Source organism: Pavona decussata, unplaced genomic scaffold (assembly GCF_977016875.1).
Source record: "Pavona decussata unplaced genomic scaffold, jaPavDecu1.1 SCAFFOLD_90, whole genome shotgun sequence".
Classification (NCBI taxonomy): Eukaryota; Metazoa; Cnidaria; class Anthozoa; order Scleractinia; family Agariciidae; genus Pavona; species Pavona decussata.
The window spans coordinates 1,216,953-1,228,756 of record NW_028145507.1 but is presented as its reverse complement, the minus strand read 5'-3'; the positions used below and the strand labels follow the sequence as shown (position 1 = coordinate 1,228,756).

The window sequence follows — 11,804 nt, the reverse complement described above, 5'->3', positions numbered from 1 at the left end:
TCTTATCAAGTCCTTTTTTCAGCGGTTGAGTATTTTTCAGTGACGTTTCTTTCCATTTTGAACTCTAAAAAGATGTATATAACATAGGCGAAAAATATTTCTTGAAAATTTATTACCAGTGTGACAAGGTGCCATTTTCTGTTTTTGAAATCCAACCCCATAAAACTCACAAACATTTACACAGAAGACAGATTCTGATTGGTTTAATTGTATTCTAAATGACTGGTCGCTCAAAAGGGCAAAAAGCACCTAGCAGGGGGTGTAGAAGATTTTGTGTTTTCCTTGCTGTACATGTGCATGGTGTATTAAATGGTATAATAATTTATTATGCTGTGCTTCCTCTCAAAATACGCTTTGGAATATTTTTTTTTGGAGGTTGGAGAATGCTGCTTACTTTTTTTATGCCAACTACATGTATGGGCTTTTCGTTCACATATGTAATAACATCAAATTAGCAATGGAATTTGTCCTGTGCTACAGCCCATATTGAACACCTGTAACATGTTCCAGTGACAACCCTTATCACATGTCACATGGGAAGTATGCATTACTTCTTTAAAATAATAATTATTATTGCTATAAAAAAATTATACTTGCTTAGCATTTGTCACGTCCATCATGTTAATACTAGGTCTGCCAGTGAAGGAACACAATAAAATGCATAATGGTGGCAGCTTTCACTGAAAAAAAGAAAATAACAGGATTATGATTATTATTATACATGTATTATAATCATGTTCTAGGAAATTCAAAATAACACATCTAACCCCCCGGAATTTCCAAAGCTATTTTATTTTGCTTACAAATATTGAAGCACAGGCGTAACATGTATAATGTGCAAAATTGTCTACATTTCCCTATCACAGTTCCCACTCCACAGCAATTACAGTATCACTCAAATGCAAGTTGACAGCCTCAACTTGATGCTCGCGAGAATTAAGTATTGAAGAGTCGAGTCAATGTGATTCACTCAAACGTTGACTCGATCCTCAATACACGTGAGGATCACTGAACGAAACATTCATGATTACTCACAGTTATGAGAAAACAAATTTTTATTTCTTGAGGAATGAACGATAGCAGAAACAAGCGCAGAAACTAAAAAGTCCATTGCAATGGATCAGGCACCTCGGCATCAATTTGTCTTTGAAATGCTTACTTACAAAAGAAACAATAACTTGGTCTCTTCTAGTCGCTGCTGCAAACATGAAAACTTTCAGAGAAACTTACCCAAAAATCCAAGAAAATGCCACAAGTGAAAGAATTTAGGTAAAATAGGCAATTTTAGAGTGTGGTGTTATTAAAATCTCATGGATTCTGGGTCAAATGTTATCGATCAGATCACTACGAATGGAACAATTGAAAATTTGCATAATAAAACGCTTCAGGCAGTTTGATCTTCAGCCTTAAAAAATGTATAGTTCAACTAATGTTTAAGGATCCAAGGCAATGCCTTGAGTTTAAGTGTTAGGGTAAAATTAGGAACTGAACTTCGCAACAAATTTCATTCGGGGTCCAGTGTTAGCGAATAGATTGATTTCCCAAAACAATGAAAAACTATGTAATTTGCAAATGAAATGCAAAATGATAGCCAGAATACCGTTGTAACGCTCAAAGCATTTCAATGCATTTCTACATCAGATATCTGTTGGATTAATTAAGGCAAAAAAGCAACTTAAGCAAAATTAATAGCCCCTTCCAATGCTACAAAATGATGACAGAAGCTGTTGTTTGAATGGAGAATTGGCATATACAGTACCACCTGGAACTATTGACCCATCGGGACTAGGGCATACCTAGTCTTTACCGCGGGTAGTGGCCGCGCATCCACCGGCGAAAAAGCGGCCGTGTCGTTCCGCGGTGAAGACGAGGTACAGTTTGCCGCAGTAAAATTTGCCGCGGGAGAAAAGACGAGACGTGCCTCGGAAAAGAGCAATGGGGATGGGGTTGCATTTCTAAAATAAGCGTTAGCATGAGTGAAGACATTTATACTGCAAGTGTTTGAGGTGCGAAGAGTTGGTGCTTAATCGAAGGAGTAATTTGAAGTCAAAATGGCGTTGGATAGTTTGCGTATTCAAATATTGAAATCTTTTCAGAGATAATAAAAGTAACTAACAATCCAACACTAGAAAAAAGCTTGTTATCTCCGAGGGTATGTAAAATACGCAGTGAAATACGTGTAAGTTGATTTACATGCTTTTCAAAACACTCGGTGTAACTTTACAAACGAGATTTCGCTGAATTGTCACAAAAAATCCCTTTTTTAATTTAGTTTTCTTAATTTGTTCATTTCGATACAAGTGACGGAGGGCAAACGTCTTGAAACATTTAGCCGTAATTTGCATAGGAGCAAATTTGATGTTTGTTTTGCACTTGTGGGAACCACCGCCGTCGGCTTTTTTTTATACGTGTCCAACCAAACAGCTGCCAAAAACATCTCCTGAATTTAGAGCAAGCAGTGTTCTAAAAAAATCGGTTATTGAGAATGAATATTATTCTTGTTGCAGTGCCAAGTTCATTTTAAAAGAAAGAGGTTTAAAATAGACTGTAAACACAAGCGACAAAATTTGCGAAGCCGACACAAAGGTTTCAAGTTACAATAACATCATCACGTGCGAACATTTTTTTTAAAACGTAAATTTCGTAGGTCAGTTTTTGTTTTCTTTTGCTTCTCCCAACTTAAAATTGAAATTACTTGGCAAGAAATACAAAGTAAACCACGGACTAACATTCTGGAACGCTGCTGTGTTGCATCAAACAGCTTGTCACGTCAGGAGTAACAATGCAATTGCAATTATTATTCGTGCGATGAGCGACACAAAACATGCCGAAATATTATTTGTTTTCAATTTATAAATGATTTTAAAATCTCCGGCAAATGGAACTCCACAGACTGTGTCGAAAATTCAAGTTTGCTCGTTTTTTCTTAAGCAAATCTGCACGCTTCGAAGCTTCGATAGTGAATATGCGCATTTTCCTCAAGAAGTCTTTAGCGATAAATTAATTACACGTAGTACTGTAAGTAAACGGGAATTAGACACCAGAAATTCGCAGATGCTAAATATTCCTTTATTTAGAACTGCTACTGGACAGAAGACTTTTTACTATAGGACAGTGAACATCTGGAATAATTTAAATAATGATATTAAGTTATGCATTGATGTCAATAGTTTTAGGAATAAGCTTAGAGGGGTGCTTTTAGACAAATTTAAGAGGGAGGAATGATATCCTAATGATTTGCAATTGTAACTTTAAATAATTTGTATATGTTTTTATTTTTATCCTTTTCTTTGTAATTGCCACTGAAAAGCCCCTTTGGGGAAGTGGTCAATAAACGTATGTATGTATTTATGTAAGAATTTTGGGTATACTGAGGTTTGAGATTTTAAATCAGAATCTTCCTAAAAGGATTTTTCAAATGTGGTCGGATACCCTAAAATGGATTCTCATTTTCTTCAAATGGTTCAAGGGCTGAAAATGGTATGTGTATCGCACATGATCGTCCTCCCTAGTTAATGTCTTGCCATTAGAAGTTGTTGAACCAAAACACAAAGGAGAAAAAAGCCTATTCAAACTCTACTGCGTCTTTTCTTTACCGAGGTTTTACCTAGGTGAACTTTCCTGCGGCAACTTTGGAGCCATTAACCGCGATGGAACCTAGGCAAAAAAGCGTCCTACTGCAGGAAAACCGAGGGAAAGCCGCGAGTTACCCCGCGGCAACGACGTGGCAAATGGGTCTATAGTTCTACGCGGTACTGTATGAACACACAGGGAAGATTTTTAGTCACATGCTAGGTTGAACCAAGACTGTTCACATGCATCAAGTTTCATTCGGCGACAAACACGAGACAAGGAACAAAATTTACAGTGGTTCTTGGAACAAAAATGTTATGGAAGCTTACTGTTAAAACTTTTTTCATTCAATCTTTAAGGGAGCCAAACCAGAAAAAGAATGCACACTTTCATCTTTGCAGGACACAAAAATTTTCTTTCATTTCACTCGTCCATCAGACGAGTACTTTCCAGATTTTAGTTGTCCGAACATAAAATCCTCTCACCTAAAATGTTTTATTTAAGTAAATATACTATCGAAACAATTGCAGTATGGTTACACGTACTAAAACAAAAAACACTTTTAGTCATTAATGTTGTTATGGATAGACGTGGGTAACATCACGCATGTCATGTGAATTTTGAATAATTTTTGAAGTTTGCTTGATAGCTGTGGCTGACAGGCTGAAGAAAAACTTAAACTGACACCTTTTTCCAACAAAGAGAAAATCAGCCGTTTTAAGACAAACAGCAGCCTGACGTTTGCTATTTGGCATTGACTGTTTTAAAATGCAAAAGTATGTAATTATCTTTGACGTCAATATGCAAATTTAGCAGTGAAATATTCATGAGACATATGGAGAATTTTACATTTGTCACCAAAACAATGCGGCTAAAATATGAGATACAGTACTGGTTAAAATGAGTTAATAATCTCGACTCCATCCTCACAAAAATCTATTATTGACGATCAGACTCCAAGCTGGGACTGGTTTGCTGACCAGAATCAGCAGCAAAAAAGGCAACTAAAATTGTCACAAAGGTTGCCAATTTGGCAAGTGTTGTGGTGTTGAAGTAATGTAATGCTGAGAGGTCCTACATTAATAATTATTATTAGATCCTGACAAAATGATAAAGTTGGACAGCATACCCGAAACAATATTCATTAAACCAGTTTCCTTAGTTATTTCGGTTTGCTCGATCATGCCTTGATTTGTTAACAACCACTCAAAAAATACAATGAAACTTTTAAACCAACTTACCACAGTTATAGGATTGATCCCATCCACAAATTGAAAATGTTTTGTATATGATATAAGCTCAAGTCTAGCTTCTTCAACAATAGCAGCAGTGCACAGTTAGCGTTCATGGGAAGTTCATCGTGATGTCACAAAGTTTGGTCTTTCTCTACAAACTAAATATGGATTTAACACAAAAAGTGAATTTCCAAATAGGCTTATATATGAACTTAAGCTCAAAACAAAAGAAAACAATATTACAGTATATGTGCCTATTCTTAGACAATTTTTGCATTTATCACAATAACTTACTACACAAGGGCGGGACATTTCTAGTGTATCGTTCCTTCCTTACGTAAACACATCCTAAAGATTAGCTGATTGAATACCGGAGGTTTCTCAGTAATTGTGAAAACTATTGTAGGAGATGAGTGGCCTATTCTTGGACAGGTAGTCCCTATTCTTGGACGGTCATTCTTAGATGACTAACCCTTTAAGCCCTAGCAGTGATGAGCATCAAATTTCTCCCGGTAATATCAATACTTATCCAACCTTCGAGGTCATGAAAATTAAGGATATAATCACCCAAGGTGAATTTTCTCGAAATTTTTTCAAAACTCATTAATAATTCATAAGCCCATTGACCTATCAAATGGTTGATAATACATTACACGCAATGACTTTATATTGACAAACCTCCTCCTTATTAGTATGCGGTGTTTTATCAGCTGATAAAACACTTCATTAGTATGCAGTGTTTTTCTCGTATGCTAATTTCCAACGTTCACAAAAGCATAATTGTTATGAACTCTATATTTCTATTGACACACGCTTTTCCAGGAATGTTTTTGAAGCTGTTCAAAAAACTTGCAGCACGTGTTTTATCAGGTCTGAAACCACTCTGCTGCGCCTCGTGGTTTTAAACCAGATAAAACACTCCTGATCATTTTTAAACATTACTTAATAACTTCTCTTGGCTTGGGGACAAGATAGGAGAGTTTGTTCTTTGATATTAGGGGTTAAAATCAACTTAGAAAAACTAAGTAATATTGAAAGTATATGCTACCTTTTTCCTGACTAAAAAAGCATTTTAAAGTCAGTTTGGGAGAGACCTTCCTCAAGTATTAAAGCTAAACAATCTGTTATGGAAGGTTTTGTGAGAAAATTTTTTGCCATACATCGCATGTTATCTAATTCCAGATTATCCCAGAATTTTATTTCATACATATAACGAGCCTTTTAATAAAACATGTGGCTCATGAGGAAAAAAGCACCTCTACTATCCCCCTGTGGAGGCGTGGTGGTGTAGTGATAAGCGCGTCGACTTTCAATTGGACAATCAGAGGGTCGTTGGTTTGAGGCCAGGTTGGTCTCTTCATTACTGTGTTGTTGGGTAGGATTAAGTTGCAAGAGTTAATGCTTGTAATTAATAGCGCATGGTCATTGGCCACTCAGAACCAGTGACGTCATTAGGACATGTGCTCGAGTTCACTCTCGTGTTGGACAATCTCTGTTAGGCCTTGAAACCCTACCCTCCCACCCATAAGGTGAGGGTCAATATTAAGTTGTTAGCCTGTTCATCTTTTGTCAATAAATTGTTGAACCCCATCTTGGTGTGATAGTAATTTCCTTAGACAAGAAACTTTGCTCCACATTGTCTCTCTTCACCCGGGTGTATAAATTGGTACCGGCGACATACTGCTGAGGGTAACCCTGCGATGGACTGACATCCCATCCAGGGGGGAATAGTAATACTCCTAGTTGCTGCATGCTACAGAAACCGGATTAACCTCCGGCCGTGTGGGCCACTTAGGCTTGTAGTGCGACTCTTTTTTTACCATCCCCCTGTCGGGCTCAATGACACTTAATACAACTTGTACTTGTTTGGCGGGGTTTCAAATCACAAAACTTGAGAAAAAATATATAGCCAAGTTTTGAACTTATCAGTAAATCTTGTTTACCGGTTGTATTCACTTAAGGGGATAAATGTTCCTCCAAACAAGCAATGTTAAATTAAAATACAGTACCGCTTGAAACTATTGGACCATTTGCCGCCATTTTGCCTCCGCAGTTTTACCTTGGCAAAACCCTGTCTAACCGCAATGAAAACCCGGTTTGCCATAGGTTTTTCCGGCTAACTTAAGCTGTGGTAAAGGTCAGGATGCGGTTGGGTTTGAATAGGCTATTGTTCACTTTGTTTTCAAGTTCTTCGAGTGACAATAACTTCTACAATATGCAAACTGTTGGGCTTACGGAAGCTCTCACTCAGAAGGGAAATAATCAAAGCACTCTGTTCAAGTGAATTCATGAATTGAACTGGTAAATGTAACAATATTTTGGATTATGCCTAAAGTTATATGCTTAATGTACAAAACAATTAAACTTCACTCGCAATTTTCCTTTTGATACGCAAAGCAATGCAAAGGTCAGCCACACGTAGTCAATTGATAAAAATAGATATCGGAAATCAATCGATACAATTGAACTCACAGAAAGAATTTATTATTGATTATTGTTGATTGAGATAATGGATAATAATTATTGATAGCAATTGACAGTAATCGATAACAATCGCTAATCCCAAGGAGTCCTTTGAGGAGAATTTGTTTCAAACATATTAGATGGCGTTACTATCTAGTAAACAATACAAGATCCGCATTCAAAATTAATGGTAAAACATTTTATTATTTCAGCATCTAGTCCTGCCAGAGTCAGGACGAAAAACACGGAAAATTACTTCTTTTACATGTGTTTTTCCTAGTCAATATTTATGGAGCAAAAGTGATTACTTCTGTGCTCTTGGATTATTTTTTACTTCTTGCTTACTCTTCGATTTATTATTACGCTTCTTTCTTATGCAATTAAGGATGGTGCCTACTTTTGCTACTGAGCATACGTTCTGCGCATCTCGAGATACTCAGGATTCCTATGGGTGATGCCTAGTAATACAGGGATATTTTTGCGTGGTTTAAAACTTTGCGGAGAAAGCAGAACTCAGCAAGAGCTCTTGGTATACCAAGTAAAAATTGGGGGTAATCATGCATTTTTCAGAGATAACAAAGCTTCAATTAAGAAAAAAACACCATACATTGCTTTGTCTTTTACGGCTTTTTAGAATAATTGTTTGGTCGATTATCTTTGAAAATTGCATGGATTCCAATAGCCATTGCTAAGATCTCCTTTTCCCGAATAGTCATAAACCGTGTAAAAATAGTTCGGTATTAGTAGGCACCCTCCTTAACTGAGATTATAAAAACACTGATTTTGTTGTTTATTTTGCTTCGTATTAATGTCACTGTTCCGTTTAAAGTATCCAAACACACAAGCTCTAATGAAACGTAGAGTAATAAACTAAAGTAAGGACCACTAGACACGTTTGGCATTAATTTGGGGGACACCGCTCGGCGATTGGCGTGACTGGCGACTTCTATTGCGTGACCATTTTAAGGCCTCACTTCTCTGGCACTTCCAGCTGCACCTAGGCCAACAACAACAAAACACAGTTTGTTTTCGATCCACATCCACGCCGTAATCCGACTGCATATTTTGAATAAAAATGGTGCAAACCTCGCGATCTTGATCAGTGTCATTCTTATATATGGCATTGCGCACTTTACATCAGGAGGCTAATTAAACAAAAATCTTTCTTGTCTGTGTGGCATTAACGGCAAGAATTAGACTGAAACTATTTCTGTTGCTCCGTGATTATTGCCTGTAGGGTGACAAAAACTGAACAAGTTCCCAATGTAGAAAAAGAAACATCAGTCTACAAAAAAAAATTCAGTCCACAAAACAAATTGTTGGTCGTTTGGCTTTCGATTCTATGAGTCCTCACACATTCTTTTGTATGTTTTTTTTTTTTTTAACAATACCCTGATAATAGTAATTACAGTCAACTCTCTCAAAGCGACCACTTCTCGTAAGCGATCACCTCCCGTAAGCGACCACATCGTATAAAACATTTTGTTTCTCAGTTAAATACCGTTTCAAGAGCTCTCTCGTAAGCGACCACAACTCAAATTTCTTAAGGGACCGCAACCACTTTTAGGCCAGAAAATTGACATATTCTTCTGTTTTCTGTTTCTTGTAAGCAACCACCCAACATAATCACGTATGATCGTTAGTAAATAATTAAAGAGTGTTAAGAAATGTAAATAGTCTTTAGTCTAAGTCTTATATATTCATATATTTATTGAGCTGTATTTTTCCTTTTTTGTTCTTTTTAATTTTCGAGGACTCTTTTGTAAATCACTTATCAGAGTGAAATTGATTTCCTCAATAAAGATTATTATTATTACTCAGAAGTGACAAATGTTTAATTTTAAATGACGCTACCCCGGACCGCTGACAGATAATAACAGTAGATAGTCCAGGCGCAATTCAACTTGAAATATGCCGGTGGTTTCAATCTTTTCCTCAAGCCATGGAATAGAAATGCCATAAGATTGTCTCTGCAGAAAATGTAACTATTTGCCTAATTTTAGCTGATAAGCTCATTTTTTTTTTGTAATTAATTAATCAATCAATCTAGTATTAAGCTTGTTTTGTTGATCTTTTCCATAAGCGCCCACTTTGTCGTGCCCCAAGGGTTGTCGCTTACGAGAGAGGCATAGGCCTTATCACGGTTTTCGATGCCATTTTGACGTGTAGGCAAACAGGCTTGCAATAACAGTGTTTGTATGGAAATCCGATGTCAAATAATTTTCATAAAACATCGCTTCTGAAAAATTTATGAATTGGAAACTTTTGGCACTAGAAAAAGGATTTTAAGAACAAAATTAGAGGGATGTAGCTGTGACAGAAAGCGTCCAGTCGTGTTTTGAACTTTCCCTACATTTGTCTGCATAGCGAACCAGCTGTGAGCTGCTACTAAAATAGTTTGCGGGAAAAAAATACAGGGAAATGTATGGAAAGTTCAAAACACGACTGGACGCTTTCTGGCACAGCTACATCCCTCCAATTTTGTTCCTAAAATCCTTTTCCTAGTGCCAGAAGTTTCCAATTCATGAATTTTTCAGATGTTTTATGAAAAATATTTGACATCGGATTCCATACAAACACTGTTATTTCAAGCCTGTTTGCCTACCCGTCAAAATGGCGTCGAAAACCGTGATAAGGCCTGTTGTCGTATCTTATTCATTGCGGCTTTTGGTTGCTTTCATCTTTGCTGCGGTCGTGGTTTCGTTCCACCGCGGTGAATTCGCGGAAATCCCGATAGGCAAAGACGAGGCTCTTACCGTGTGCAAAAGGTCTAATAGTTTCAAGCGGTACTGTATTTTGCCGCTTATGAAACTGTTGTTGAACTTAAAAATACCTTTGGCCTTCGCGCTGTCCAAGAATATAGGCATAACTTACCTCACAAAAATATAACAAGTTTTTTCCCGTGAAGTTGCTCGAAAATGTGAAACAGTTAACTCGTAATTCTTACTTGGAAGCAAACCTTGTTTTTTGACTGAACGAAACCGGTCGCAAGCTAGCAAAAGTAGACTATAGATCAATAACTCATTAGAACCTATCTTACGGGTTTTATTTAAAGTCTACGAGGAATAAACGAAACATAAATACGTAAAGTCCGAAGAGGTGCGTCCATGAGATAGGCACATACACTGTAACCTACTGTACGGTAATCCGTTGTTCGAGCACACGAGTAAATATTTGAAGATAACCTGACTTATACGTACCTGTGGGAGTCCAAGAAGTCTTTGAAACAAACAACCGGATGGCGATAAGCTGGCGAATATTAAACGAGAACATGTAAAAACGCTGCAACCAGTTAGAGCCACTAGCTACGGACTTGTTTCCCGCGTTTACTCAAGGCCAGTCTACTACCACAGAGCTTGCTGGGCAATCTCGTCTCCAGAGCCCAAGCGCGTTTTGGCCATATATATTGGTCACCTTGACGCCCAGGGAGGAAATAAGGCCCTACCCTACCCTGCTTGACGCCTGAAGAACGTTGTGGCAGGGGATTCCGACAGGAAGCCCCAAACCGAAAAACTCCCTGCAACCAACTTCTTTGTTTTGGAGGGAGATTTGAAATATCAAACTCGAGTTTTGTAATGTTTATGTGTGGTTGTGTGTGTGTGTGGTTTTATTTTATCGTTATTATTGTGTTTTTTTTTCTATCGCCTGTATCGCCTCCATTTACCCTCAACTTAATTGGCTTAGACATCACGGATTCAAGTAAACTTTAACCAGTAGTCAACAAGAATCCGAAAGCAGATTTCATGAAGGAAACAGTTTTAAACTGTGTTTAACTAAACCAGGGGCCCGTTTCTCGAAAGTCCCGGTAACTTACCGGACCCGAAAAGTATATTTTTAAATGTTTTTTCGCCGATTACGCAGTGATTACAGACATGGTACTTGGCCAATGCTTTCATAGAATTGTAAGATTTTAAAATTTAGTATTCAAAGCTGACAAAAATTGACTTCTTTTAAGAGACATTTATCACGAAAGACATTTATCGGGCCCGGTAAGTTACCGGGACTTTCGAGAAACGGGCCCCAGGAGCCCATGACTGACTAAACAGCTTTGAAACGTGTTTAAGCCTTGGTGTGAATGCGGCATTAAATTACGTAAAGAGACGGGGGCTACGACTTGCCATCACCTCTCATGACTTCCAATATGAATCTTGTAAGCCAGTAATATAATTTACCTCTTCCACGGGGGTGGTGTCCAAATCAACTGGCACGGACCATACTCATCTCCAAGGGTTTCAATTTGTGTGTTTCGGTATTCAGCCCAGGTTCGATAGACGTAACTCGACCGCGCGGTACTTTGTCGAGTTTTCTTCGGAATTCTGTCTCTTTCTCTTTGCTCAATTTCGTTCACTGTTGTAAGCTTTTGGAACTTGCACTTTTATCGAATTCATTCCCAAGCACTCGGATATGTCTACGCTCTTAAAAGCAAGTAATTCTTGAGTGGTAAGGACGACCTCAAAATCCTCGAGCGCTGTATACTGGCTCATAGCCCGAGCAAGCCTGCGTGGCCGGCGTAATCGGGGAAGGGGAAGGGGA

General features: G+C 37.8%; 1 long non-coding RNA gene across 1 annotated transcript; it reads right to left on the bottom strand.

The window, feature by feature from the left end:
• Positions 1-235: 235 nt before the first annotated feature.
• On the bottom strand, positions 236-10,580 carry LOC146474366 (uncharacterized). The gene is made up of 3 exons (XR_014866186.1): positions 10,472-10,580; positions 4,815-4,966; positions 236-680 (listed from the first exon to the last, which is right to left on the bottom strand). It is a non-coding gene; the product is annotated as an uncharacterized LOC146474366 (long non-coding RNA).
• Positions 10,581-11,804: the final 1,224 nt, after the last annotated feature.